Genomic DNA, 5,836 nt, shown 5'->3' on the forward strand with positions numbered 1-5,836 from the left:
GACGGCGAGAATGACGCAGTTGAAAGTAACCTGGGTTTACAAGCAATAAACCCTAAAAAGATAAATCTGGAGTCCACCAGAGAATTTGAGAAAAATCTCTCATTTTATTAAATTTAATATGATAAACTGATCTTAATACATAGCATGATGGTGCTTATATAGGCATCCAAGTCATAACCTAATCACAATTATAACCTAACAAGAAATCCTAAAGAAACCAAATTTAAAAGGAAACTAAAAACCTAAAATAAAAGAATTCTAAAACAAATGTAAAACTAGCCTAAAAATATTAAATCCCGAATCGGATAATTAAAACGACATATTTTGGCCTAAATCTGTTAGGGCTCACCAAAGTGAGTCTTGAAGATCTCGTCGTTCCCATTCCAGAAAGGTATCATGCGTCTCAAACGGACATTCTGGCCAAAATTTACTCCAATCTGATTCACAATCCAGAACCTGACTTTTCGCACGAGAAACCTGAAAAGTCCAAAACCAAACTTTCTTGGATATTGCAGCGGCTAGTAACCTCATTATGCGTGAATTACCTATTTTTCAATCACTCTTCTTAATTCCACACCGCTTCTTTATTTTTCTTGTTTTCCGGCTAAACCAGACCCATTCTCGTCCTACATCAAATTTCAATGGATAAGATGGATGGAAATAGACAAAATGACTAAAGTGATAGACGATATCTAACTTGAGTGAATAAAGCGATATTTTCAAAAGTTAAGTGACCAAAGTGTCGAACATGTTATAGTTCAGTGACTATTTGTGATATTCTCCCTTTTAGCTATCCAATTTCCAATCCGACTTGTATACTGTTGCTCCAAACAACGAGTAAGATTGAGATTTTTCAATCCAACATGTTTTCAATCCAATCCAAGTCAATCATGGATACTAATCTTTTTGAATAAAGGGCTGGTGCGGCTGCCCTCAAGCCTTGATTAATGAAACTGTCGAATACAAGGGGGGACATTGAGCCTAAACCCCTGATTACAATAAGCATCTAGAGTATGTTCCGAAATAATATCAGAAATCTCTACAGGAGACTTGTATTCTAACAAGCAACAACTAGCAAAGAGTGCACAATGAGCTACTCCATTTGCTTCAACATAGCAGTGACATAGCGGAAAGATAACTCGATATGTAACCCGATTACAACATAACATAAGTACCAGCTTTAGCACAGCTTTCCTACTATATTGCCGCCGAAAAATAAATCCGATGACACTTAGTCTCACCCTGCCACTAGGCGGTAGCGACCATTTGACAAAGCAAGAAAACTGCCGCCTACCTAGGGCAGACAAGGCACATTGAGTGCATACCCAGGCACAAAACCCGACTAGTCCTACACAACAAGTGTAGAGATTTATTTCACACCAAAGACGTGACATAATTAAACAGCTGCTGCAAATAAAGCTAACAACAGAAATAAAATAGATAGCCCAGACCGGGCCCAATACAGGGGCCCAAGCCCAAGCAATAATCCAAGGGGAAGGAAACCCACAAACTGCCAATCGGGCCTGACCCAACTCCACCACAGCCACCGTCAGATCCTGCACAGCGCCGCCTACGCCAAAATGCCTTCAAAGATATGTAATCTCCGACGCGCCTAGGAGAACCGCCATCCCAGATAGGAACCCAGCCCCGAAGAAGCGCTGTCTTCCTCGCACCATGGAGAATCCGAGTGGGAGCACTCCAGCCTGGATCGGGATCAGATGACCCAACCCAGATCGGGTCGCTCCGAACCCCCTGCCACGCCGCGCCGGACGCCTCACCGCTTAGCCGCCGCCGAATCTGTGCTCTAAGCAGCCGATTAGGCCATCGAAGAGAGGACCAGTACCAACCAAAAGTCGCAGACTTCCCCTCCTTCACCTCTCTGACATCCACCGTAATCACCCGAATCGGAACTTGATCAAGGGACTCGGCCTCACGCCTGACCCACATGGAGTCGACAATGGCCCATCCGACGACGGCGTACGGGCACGCCGCCGGACAGGGGGGAAACCTACGGTTAAGCTCTCAGGCGCGTGCAAGCGCATTCTCTCGCTCTCAAATTTCTGAAATAGTGGAGATAGTTATCATGGATACTAATCTATTCTAGTTAAGTTTGCCAAACGTGCTCCATATGCTAATTATTATACCTTCTAGTTTCAAAAAAATTCTCTAACCAATAAAATCATAATCTTTGAGTTTCTTCATTCCGATTTGAGTCTATAGCAACCAAAAAAATGTCTTGTCCCTTCATTTGGTCATTCCCACTATTCAGCCACCGAGTTGAGTAAATCTAGGTATATGATCTGCAGTAGTCACATTGAGCAGTAATGACAGGACCCGCCCCGGATTTCACCCCGAAATCCGGAGTGACCCTGTGGGGCCCACCTTAGAAGAAATTCTACCAAAAATTTGGCAGAACTTCCCCTAAAAGTAGGCTACCCAAACCTGTAGGAAAATTTTACACTTCTAAATCAATCCATTCTTATTCTCCTGGAGCCGCCCTGCTCCCCAAATAACATCAACTTCCATTTCAAAAAGTACAAGTATCAACTTGATAACTTGATAACATGAATCCCACAAGTTATCAGAGCAGCTCTAATCTGTTATATTAATAAGGAAAATAGAAATAAAATGAATGCACGGAAGCTATGTTGTGGACTATGCCTCGACTCCATGTACGCCCGACCACGACTAATCTAACCTGCACACTGGGCATTTGAAACCGAAGGGCCCAGGGGAAAAGTAATTTAAAACACGTTAGCGTGAGTGGACAAAAATAAACAATTTTAAACAAAAGGAATTTAATACTTTCCCCATTTATTTCTCTAAAAACTCCCGATGCATGCAATGTTTAAGGACAACAAAACAAGAGAAGTTCTGTACAAGAAAAACCAACTAGCCCCGCTAGTCACAACTAAAAGAAAAGATTGAAACTCCAGTACTCAAGAAAAATAGGACCAGCCCCGCTGGTTAAATGGAAATCGAACTAGCCCCGCTAGTCAAAAATAGTAAAGTGAGTAGGGGAAGACGATAGCCATACCAGTGAGCCTCCCAGGCTCGGGTGATAGCCTCCCAGGCTAAAATACTCCCATAACTCCCGTAATATACCCTTACGCCACTAAGTGTAGCGATAGGATACCGGGCTACAGAATTACTGTCACAGAGACAGTAACCTGCGCCACAAAGGCGGAAGGGCTACGGTGATCCCATCACCGCGCCACAAAGGCGGAAAATCAATGCTAGCATGATAAAATCACCCCTCAGTATGGCACAGGGAAACATAACCGAAAATCCAGTAAATCCAAAATACATAAGGCTTCCCCCATCTCTCGTAAAAGAATTTCCAACGACGTGTCCCACACGCCAAAAGTATCTCCAAATTCAAAAGTAAATAAAAGAAAATAAGCATAGTCCAATGACGTGACCCCGCACGCCATAAAATCTTCAAATAATCAAAGTTCTCAAACCGACATTATTGCTAAGGCATTCCCAATGCCAAAACCAAGGATCAAATAAATAAACAAGAAAAATAATTCCATTGAAATCCCATTTCGAAAACCTTTCCAAAAATCTCAAATCCAAGAATAGGAATATAACTAAAAAGTAAAATTCCGGAAATCACCTCGGAAATAAATAATTCATCAAATAAAATTATAAATCATAAGCAACTTCGGAAACGAATCATTATCGAAAGTAATTATATGAGATAAAACGAAATCCATCTCCGAAATCGAATCACATGCTCGAAATGTAAAATGATAAATAATTAGAGCATAATCAAAGAATAAATGCATGCATCATTTACTTAAAAAACAAAAGTCCACTCACAGTGATTCAAATGCAATAACCGTCAACTTATCCATCCCAAGTCAAGAGCTTGGAAATTCCTCCGTTAAGTCATTTTCGATATTGAGCTTTTATTCTATCTCAAGTAGTCACGCTCAATTCCTTAACAAAATAATTAAGCCCAATTAGTAACTTAATAATAATGACAACTTCCTTAAGTAACCAAAACGTGTTAAATTCACCAATTTACTCCAAATTGATAATTACGGGTAACCATTTCCGAATAATCCACTTAACAAAGTAAACTCATTTGGAATATGGTAATTACACTATTTTCAAGTTATAATTCAGGTTAACCATTCGACCTTTTTACTTAGCCTTTAATCCTTAAATGTAAAATTCATGATCACCATTTCCAAATGATTATGTCCTTACTGAAATTCCCGGATATGGTAGTATTAGAATATTCCAATTGGCAACTCGTTTCATTAATCTTCATCGAACAATCGATTTAACTTGCTCAAATAAAATGTGCCATTCTCACAACAATTTCCTCTTAACATCAATTTCAACATTCAGTTACTTGCCAAACTCGTCGAAACCGATCCATTCAATATTCACCAATACCTTAATTATTTGGCCAAACTACTTACCACTTCTAGTAAGACATTTCCACAATGGTAATCAATTCGTCACTTCCTAACTTTGCACAAGCATAACACCATCGAAAATATATTTGAAACCATTCTAATTGCAAACCAATAACTCCATCAATTCCATAATTTGACCAAACCAATTATAGCAATTATAAGGTCACCGAACCCAGTTCCTTACCAATTCTTCATCTTCAAACAGAGGGCCAATTCTAAATAAGTGTAGTCCTCCACCACCAACAACCATTCGAACTCCTAGCAATAACAACACAATTAAATAACAATCTTCAACCAAATTTATATCTCAAAAATAGAGTTCCTGCTTCTTACCTTCCTTCCTTCATTATACATCAAACTGAACCAATGCCCATTCCTTTCTCCAAAAACTTCATAACTCATAATCAAAAACTAATAAAGGTGGCCTGGAATTCCGGTGGCGGAGCCACGGTGGTCCACACGGCAGCGGCAACGCGTGCAACGGTTCTGGCCGAAGCAAAGGTCGGGACCAAAGGGTTTTGAAGAATGAGGAGGCTCTGATTCCAACTTTGGTGGTTGTGCAGCTCAATTTGGGCTGGAGATTGGAGAACGAGGACAAGCAGATTCGGAGTCACCGGCAGTGATGCATATGGCAGCTTTCCGGCGTCGATTGGAGGAGAAACATTTGGGTTTTGTGGCTTGGCTTGATCCAAACACGTTGGCGGCAGCGGTGAGCTGAGGGAGTCGCCGGAATTGAAGGAGACAAAATCGCGGGGACTGTGGTTGCTGTGCATGGTGGCTAGGCTCGGTAGAACTCGTCGATTTGGCATGGGCTTGCGTCGAAACTAGGTGTCGGACCGATTGGTGGTGGCGGTGACGAGAGGTGGTGGCCGGAAACTAGCATTTTCCGGCGCTAGCAGAAGAACGACGTGCAAGAGAGAAGGGGTCGTGCGGCCGAGAGAGGGAGAGAGGAGAAAAATGAGAGAGAATTTAGGGTTTTTCCCTTTTTATACTTGACTTTGTGAAAAGTCGGTTTTACCCTTCACTGACTCTCAAAAACTCTGGTGTAACTGAACTTCCGTAGACCGTAACTCATTCATACGAATTCCGATTTTTGCGTGCTTCGTATCTACGAACTCCGTTTAATACCTTTTACAACTTTCATGAAGGAAGTTTTCTCAAAATTGAAACCGAACAAAAAGTCAACTTTTGGTCAACGAAAAATACCGAAACGAAGTAAAAGTGAGAGTAATTGTTGTTTACCGCCCAAATGACCAGTAAATAGGTAAATTGAGATACGAGACGTAACAACCTCCCCTCCTTATACAAATTTCGTCCTCGAAATTTCATGCGGTTAGAACAGAAAGGGCACACCATTTGATTCAAAATACCACAAGACAGCACATCCTTCCTTGTTTGTTTGT

At 41.2% G+C, this 5,836-nt stretch overlaps 1 long non-coding RNA gene across 2 annotated transcripts; it reads right to left on the bottom strand.

The window, feature by feature from the left end:
• Nucleotides 1-288: 288 nt before the first annotated feature.
• LOC133706847 (uncharacterized) lies at nucleotides 289-5,367 on the bottom strand. Of its 2 annotated transcripts, XR_009844749.1 has the most exons (4): nucleotides 4,767-5,367; nucleotides 3,826-4,691; nucleotides 2,145-2,705; nucleotides 289-2,060 (listed from the first exon to the last, which is right to left on the bottom strand). It is a non-coding gene; the product is annotated as an uncharacterized LOC133706847 (long non-coding RNA). The 2 variants fall into 2 exon arrangements; XR_009844748.1 differs by having other exon boundaries at nucleotides 289-2,705.
• Nucleotides 5,368-5,836: the final 469 nt, after the last annotated feature.

The sequence above is a fragment of the Rosa rugosa genome, chromosome 4 (genome assembly GCF_958449725.1).
Source record: "Rosa rugosa chromosome 4, drRosRugo1.1, whole genome shotgun sequence".
Lineage (NCBI taxonomy): Eukaryota > Viridiplantae > Streptophyta > Magnoliopsida > Rosales > Rosaceae > Rosa > Rosa rugosa.